Source organism: Ptychodera flava, chromosome 4, assembly GCF_041260155.1.
Source record: "Ptychodera flava strain L36383 chromosome 4, AS_Pfla_20210202, whole genome shotgun sequence".
Lineage (NCBI taxonomy): Eukaryota > Metazoa > Hemichordata > Enteropneusta > Ptychoderidae > Ptychodera > Ptychodera flava.
Window position 1 is genome coordinate 25046891 of NC_091931.1, and position 8436 is coordinate 25055326.

Consider the following 8436-nt stretch of genomic DNA (forward strand, 5'->3'; position numbering starts at 1 on the left):
CACACAAGAAAACTTATGCAATGATTGGCCAATTGCAATGACTTAATTGTTTTACTATCCTGGAATTGTAAAGTTTTGAAGCAGAAAACAGGACGGACAGATATACTCTAAAAATAAAATAACAAAACTTGAAAAAAACCACAATATATGTTGAAGGGAATTGCCATGATCGCAGATATACCAGAAAGATTTCATTTAATCATCTGCAGGCGGCGTTTTCCGTTCCAATATCATTCTTGAACTTCATATGAAGTCCTTCCGACAATCTGTAAGTAAAGATAAATGATCGGGTGTGTATGAGAGAGAGAGAGAGAGAGAGAGAGAGAGAGAGAGAGAGAGAGAGAGAGAGAGAGAGAGAGAGAGAGAGAGAGAGAGAGAGAGAGAGAGAGAGAGAGAGAGAGCATGACATCCGTATTTGGAATTGGAATGCCATTGTCTATGTTATCAACATATAAAAATTCGATGTATATAGTATTACATATATTAACAGGTCGTTAGGCAGACATAAGTTTATTGCCCGAGGGCCTAAGGGGTGCGTCAAAAGGCAGGCAGTTTCACGAGGCTGTACGTAGGTCAGGGGTAACATGCTTTGGGCAATTCAAGTCTCAGGCTCGAGGGAAAACTTATGTATGTTGTTACCCGAATATGGTAAGTTTATGTGCGGTTTTTTGTAACACATCTCATCAATTTTCTTTGCTGGAAAATCGAAAAGTCTCTCAGGCAGGCAAGCTATCATAACTTGTCTCAGTCGTGGACGACACCTCTATCTTCTTTACTTGTTGTAGGCTGTGCGCATGCGTAGACGACACTTTCTAACTTCCCAAGTCAACAGTTTTCCCAACTGTTAACCGATTGAACATTTTTGGAAACTGCTAACTTGTTCGTTGCATGTATCAACATCAAGAAAATACTTACTAAGTGACTATGACGGAACACAACTGGAAGTTTGGACGAGGTTGTGCTACAACAGCTACAATATATATATATATATATATATATATATATATATATATATATATATATATATATATATATATATATATATATATAATATATATATATATAAGAAACTGTAGGAATTGAGGTGATCCCCAGTGGAGCGTGGGTGGGGTGAAGATAGAAGAAACTTGGGTTGACACACACTACTACACCTGATTGTTAGGTTCCAAACGTATTTATTATACCTCAAACACAACGTTTCGCTCTAAATTTAGAGCTTCTTCAGGTGTTTTCTACAATAAAAAGTACGAACATGAAAATTACAAAAAATCATGACGGACTTGTACGAAAAGCCAACTGATACCCATCAATATTTACATTTTCAGTCAGCACACCCCAGACATATGAAACTAGGTGTCCCCTACGGCCTGGCAATACGCATTTGTCGCATTTGTTCGGAGCCAGAATGGCGTGATACACGCCTTAACATTCTACAACAATCGCTGATTGAACGGGATTACCCTCACAACCTCGTCAAAGAACAAATAAATAGAGCGAAATCAATCCCCAGGCCGGCTCTCCTTCAGTAAAACAAACAGGGAGACTGTCGCATCCCACTAGTCTCGACATATAATCCCCGTCATCCTAACTTGAAATTCATCATGTCCTCGAACCTCCCAACACTCCATAAGTCATCAAGATGTAAAGAAGCCATCCCTAATATGCCTATTATATCATATCGACGCAATGTTAACCTCAAAGACCTCCTTGTCCGCTCGAATATTAACAACGCCGGTGAATCCAGCCCCGGTTTCACCAAATGTCAATCTATACGAGGGGTTGCAACATTTGCAAATATTCCCTCAATACATCACAGTTCCAAAGCACGGTCAACAAGAAAACATACACAATCAGAAATGCCATCAGCTGCAACAGCAAAAACGTCGTATACCTCCTCACATGCCAACGCTGCCATAAACAACTTGAATATGTTGGGGAAACTAAAACATCTCTCAGACTTCGTTTCAATAACCACCTCTCCTCAGTGCGTCATAAAAAAGATACCCCGGTCGCCATACATTTTAATTCTGATCCACACAGTATCAGTGATATTTCAATAATTGGCATCATACAAGTCAATAAACAGGATGACAAACTACGCAAACATTTAGAATCACAATGGATCAAAAAACTTGACACACTGTCCCCAGCTGGCCTAAATATTCGCCCAAAATTTACATAGCCTTCAACAGCGCCCCCACATACCAGCTTTTGAGTATTTAAAGGGACCCCCCTGGACTTCAGCGCGCCAATTTCCAGCTCTCGGCGTAGGTCCAGACAGTTTTGACCGTACTCACAACTTCGAGGTTAGTCTCTCTCCTGTCATTTATGTACATTTACAGATTTTAAGATACTTGTAACTCCACATTGCTCGTTTTCCTGTACAATTCCTATACAATTCAACCATTGTAATTTTTTAGTCTCTCTCCTGTCATTCATGTACATTTACAGATTTTCAAAGACTTATAACTCTACATTGCTCGTTTTCCTACACAATTCAACCATTGTAATTTCATATACTTTTTATTGTATACAGCACCTGAAGAGGCTCTAAATTTAGAGCGAAACGTTGTGTTTGAGGTATAATAAATACGTTTGGAACCTAACAATCAGGTGTGGTAGTGTGTGTCAACCCAAGTTTCTTATATATATATATATATATATATATATATATATATATATATATATATATATATATATATATATATATATATATATATATATATGTGTGTGTGTGTGTGTGCGTGTGTGTGTGTGTGTGTGTGTGTGTGTGTGTGTGTGTGTGTGTGTGTGTGTGTGTGTGTGTGCCAAAACTAGTGATCGTGTGCCCGAAGGTATAGGATTCTATTCGCTTGAGATTATTACAATAATTTCTAAGGTGGAGAGTGGAGATGACTCACCTGTTACAAGTGATCGTGTTTTTGACAAATAAAACCTCTTCGTATGTCACAACTCATGTCATTCCATCGGCCATTACTGCAAAGTTCGACACAGTCCTGATTCTCCATGTTGTTCGGCTGAGTTTCACCCCAGTTGTGATAGTTTACCTGCCAAAGTAGAATAAGTATAGGCTCCAAAACGGTTTGCTAATCGGATACCATATGGAAAACATCGTTGCAAACACGTTTAACTTAACTTTACGCATGGCGTCTGCAGTGATGCAATAGCGCTGGTTATATCACTGTCTCATATCTTTCAAATCACCAATATGATTAGGTCTCTCGTTTCCTCTATATGCCGAAGAGTACTGTACCGTCCATTAAATTGTCTGACGACGCGACAAGTAACAGTGTAACAAGTAACGGGTGCAGCCGGTTTTCAGTACGTAATTGTCTGTTGATAGCGCCAGTCCACAGTCACTGATGCACAAACTATGGATGACGCATTCTGCACTTCTTTTCACAGGAAATGTGTCACAACTAGAAACTCACATGACGTTTCGTGAAATTCAAATTCACTTGTCACCCACCGCTGGAAGGAGTGTTGCTCGTGTCGAAGATTATCGCTTAGATTTTAACTTTTGCGGGTTAAAAGGAGTGAAAAATATTAATGATCTACTTGCCAAAGATGCATCAGTCCACACATGACGACCCTCTTTGCTCTTGTCATTTAAACCAATCCACATATTACCGTAGCGATGAGTAAATCCTGGGCATGTTGAAGAGATGCAGTTGGCATGTGTATTACGTTTGTTTACATGCAAGACCTGTAACCCACTTCTTTTTATATTCGCGTTATGTAAAATTTGTAAGCTTTGGGGTTAACCTATAGTTAACTTATATAGGGAGATCGTATAGTTAAATTAAGGAGAACGTTTACAATGGATGCAGTTGGCGTTATTTTCCATCGCCAGAAACGTTTTTCTAATCACCCAAGCGCACGTTCAATTCCAAGCTATTTTGAAATGTACTATAATGCACTTATTAGAGTCTTTAAGCACATGAAGATGTTTTGAACGAGTTATTTTTTATTTCAGTGCTTTAATTAGTCAATTATCTTCACTTCATGATGTCCAGTATCTTCACTTCATGATGCAAGGCGTGTTTTCAAATACAAATGTCAAATTTATACTTTCACTTCAGTCCCTTTTAAGCTTCTTGTTGTTTACTCACATGTCTAAAGTATTCACTCAAAGGCAGTATGTCCCTCAAAAGTAAAAGACTTAAACTTTCGCTCAATTTTTCTCAAGGAATCTTAACCATCACACACTTTCAAAATCAAGAATAAAAATCGGAGTTCAACCTGCACAATTTGGTACTAGAGAAACACATTACCCAAGATTTATCAATATTTCAAAACACTAAAATGGTGAGTTTTTCTTACTCGATGAGCTTCCAAATGAACCCCTAAAAGTGGTAGATCAGAAAAGAATAAGGTTTGCAAGTCCAAATATCTGTCCCGAGGCGCGTTCTCCCTTAATTTAAGGTAGAAAGCACCTCGGGGACAGACATTCGAACTCTCAAACTTTTACAATTCTCTTCCGATATACCACATGTGGGGATTCATTTTAAAGCTCTTGGTGAAAGAAAACTTTTCAACGGCTTAGTTTTTCGAAATTCGAAAAATTTTATTTTTCCACATAGAGTTAACACAGGGATGGCGGCCATTTTGAATTTCTAATATCGGTAAATCTTGGGTAATTTGTATCTCTAGTACAAAAATTTGCACGGTGACCCCCTATTTTTATTCTTGATTTTGAAAGAGAGTGATTGAAAGATCCATTGAGGAAAGTTAGAGCAGAAGTTTAAGTCTTTCACTTTCGAGGTGCATACTACCTTAATTTGCATCAATTGAATTTCGCCGAAATTCAATTGATGCACGAATTCATTGATTGATGACGGTGACAAGTAAGCTGTTATCCTCACTGCATGCCCTATTCTGTTCTTGTTCGGCCGTACGTTATTTCCCTGTCAATCTGTGTTACTTTTCATGATGTAAGTATACCTTTTCTCTCAATGTCTGCCTTTCTATAGCTTGTCATTTATGGTCTGTTCGTGTTAGCCGGTCGTCTGTTTATTTTCTTCCCTCGGTCTCCGTCTATGCCCCGGTTAACTATCCCTGTAATGTCTTTCTTTAATCTTCCACAGTCACGCTCTCTCTCTGATTCTGTCTGCCACTAATCCCTTTCTGTTCCCTTTCCTCTGTCTGACTTATCGATAACCATTATCAACCCGATTGGAACTAATTTGGGATAATTGGACAGTGAAGTCATGTCGGTCTGATCTGCAAATGTACGCTTATCTGCTTTTCTTTTTAAGTTACACACTTGTTTTTATGAATAATTTGTAAAGCAACATTTAACTATAAAGCACCTAACACTTTTGAGAAATTTAAAAATTATGAAGATCCAATAATCCCAAAATAGTTCCAATAGTGTTTGTCTTTCTATCACGAGATTCAATACTTTCATCAAACCGTTTTTGTGACTGTATGAACTACTTGTCCAGGACTTCATCTTTCACTTGCATTCGGCGGGTTCAAAAATGTTTTGTTTATCTATCGTTAAAGGGATACAGTCGTCAGAACCAAGCTCAAAAGGTCGTGTGGGACACATACGGCCAATGTAAACACTGTATCCAAGGTATGGTGGTGATTGATGAAAGTTTAAAACATGTCTGTCATAATTTACATCATATACTTTAAGTGTTGCAGCTAAATAATGATGAGGTGTATCTGGATATCGTGAACGAAATGCATTGTTTGTAAACAAAATCGCACAGGCGCAGTTCCGACGACTGTTTCCCTTTAAACAGATCTGCTACGCCAGAAATCAAGCGTCGTTCACAAATACCTGTCAGTAAGGCATTCTGACGAGGACTGTGGATACTCGCTAAATCACCACCTCTCCGCAAGCATATACTCCTGGCCTTTGACCAAGTATACCGTGTGTACGGGTAATATACATAGCATCCAAGTTTGTCGTAGCACTGCCATTTTTTCCAGTTATTTACTGCGAACGAAAATGATCATGACTCAGTTTAACACCATTGAACATTAAGGTTGTAGTTCATACATGTACCACTAGTTGTACTTCTTCACCACCTTTAACTGTGTTTGGGGTTGTATCCGTTATATATATATATATATATATATATATATATATATATATATATATATATATATATATATATATATATATATATATATATATATATATATATATACACATACATACATACATACATACATACATACATACATACATACATACATACATACATACATACATACATACATACATACATACATACATACATACATACATACATACATACATACATACATGTGCTCTTGGGAAATTACAATGCTAGATGTAATACATTTATGTTACTATGCACAGACACAAACACTCGTACATATACACGTACGCACACATGCATATGACTGTTCAAATTTAATCGTTTGATTAAGATGCGTATCTACAATCGATCATTTGTCAGATAAAAGAAGGTACAATGCATCACATACTACTATATGCTCTGCCAGTGGTAATGTCTTTCGGTGGTTCAGAGATTATACCTAATACCCTGTACATTTGATTTCTTTTTGATGTTTTTCAAACCAGATTGAAGCACAAGCATAAACCTTTCCTGTGCATCCTTCATACAGGTTCGACTCCCAGAAATAAATGATCGCAGTAAATATCTACATCCATTTGACAGTTGAACCAGATTGGCGTGTTAAATTGCGCAGTATTCCGTGTGTACAAATACAGGCATCGTGTATGCTTTACGCAATTTATTTTTAAAAATAGCACGGAACGTGACTGAAACTGCTGTTGCATGCCACTATAGGATAGGATGAACATGACAGAGTAAACTTCACCTCTCTCGCTGCTGATTTTCTTTGTTCCTCTTGACTTTTCTTCTCCCAAGTCCTCTTTATCATCGGCAGTCTCTCCTCCAATATCTTCATCATAATACCAATCCCCTTCTTGAATGCCATCAAAGCCGCAATTGATATGACATTTGTCGCAATCTGTTTCTTCCAGTTCGTACTTCCAGTTTATTGCTGCGTCTTGCTCTTTTTCTAAACCATAATATGGTATTTTAAAGTCACCGGGGGCTGAGTGGGCCGTGATTAGGGCGAGACACGCCATCAGAACCGGTAATGTCACCAGTGATAACATGACCATTGCAAACAGGAATCTGAAATGAACTATACACATTAAAAAGAAGTGAGCCTATATTGATGATAAATATATACAAAAAACAAAAACAAACAAAACAAAGGGCATAACATCATAATATAGCATAGCTAATCTACATTGATATTTATATTGATATACATGTATAGCGATATCACGTACAGTCCCCACTAACTTCACAGTTTATACAACATACGAAATGAAATTTCACACGTACTGTTGACTGATTTCTTTGCAGATGTGTGTAATACATGTCCATCTCAAATTGCTTATGTGCCTGATTAATATTTTCCCCTTTCATTCTTATGGTCCGAGCCCACCTCTTGTAAATTAATGTAAACTGTTGGCATGGTAAGTCACTCACAGTTAAACTCAACAAAGATGGCGACGGTGACGTTCACAGGACTCGACTTGTTCGAAGCTTTCGCTGATGTTTTGACCAAATAAATATTCTGGTGTATGACCTGTGACATGGATTTTGCCATGGCTAGCTATAGTCTTGTCTAAAACATTCGGTTATGAAGTGAATAGAAGAAGAATAAAATTTGATACTCACATCGACAAAAGAAAGTGGGACGAGTTCGTCTAATGTGTCCTCACGTACGGCTAGACACTGTAAACACTGGTACATACGGGTTCTTCGACTCGGACAATATATGATAGATGCAAATTGCCCGATAATTCCCTCATTGCATTTTAAATGTAATAGATCCTTTATTGTATCTATAACGGAACATGACCATTCCCCGCTTTTGTGCCATGAAATAACACTTATTTGTAAATTCTTTTTTTCAAATTGTTAGCATCCATCAGGTTAGCGTTACTTTGAGTTTTGTACAGCCCACCTTTGAATTGAAGTACATTGGATATAAAACATGAAAGAAAAAAAAGAAAAAAACAGTTCTTTATCAGTTACGACAAAGTTAAGTTTTCCAATCACAGCAAAAACTTTGTGCAGAGAACAGATTCCTCGCAAAGGCCTTTGAAATAAATATACTTTGAATACGCTGTCGGAGACAAGACGGATGTAGGAATCACGTGACGTACTCACATTAGCACAGCACGGAACAATTACCTCTATGTTGACTCGACATTGAGTTGTCACGCAAGTTATCATCTGAGATCCGTTCGCTGCTGGTTGCAGGGATGGGAAATTAAAGCGATTTTGAAGGCTGAAAACATATTTATCGCGGAGGACTATTCACTATTCACAGTTTTTGAGGGAGTCAAGTTTAATTTGGTACACCGCACTTGAGACTTACATTATACAGAATAAGACGACAGGCAGT

General features: G+C 37.8%; 1 long non-coding RNA gene across 1 annotated transcript; it reads right to left on the minus strand.

Moving 5' to 3' along the window:
- Nucleotides 1-32: 32 nt before the first annotated feature.
- Nucleotides 33-7326, minus strand: LOC139131265 (uncharacterized). The gene is made up of 4 exons (XR_011552091.1): nt 6826-7326; nt 5792-5950; nt 2901-3648; nt 33-266 (listed from the first exon to the last, which is right to left on the minus strand). It is a non-coding gene; the product is annotated as an uncharacterized lncRNA (long non-coding RNA).
- Nucleotides 7327-8436: the final 1110 nt, after the last annotated feature.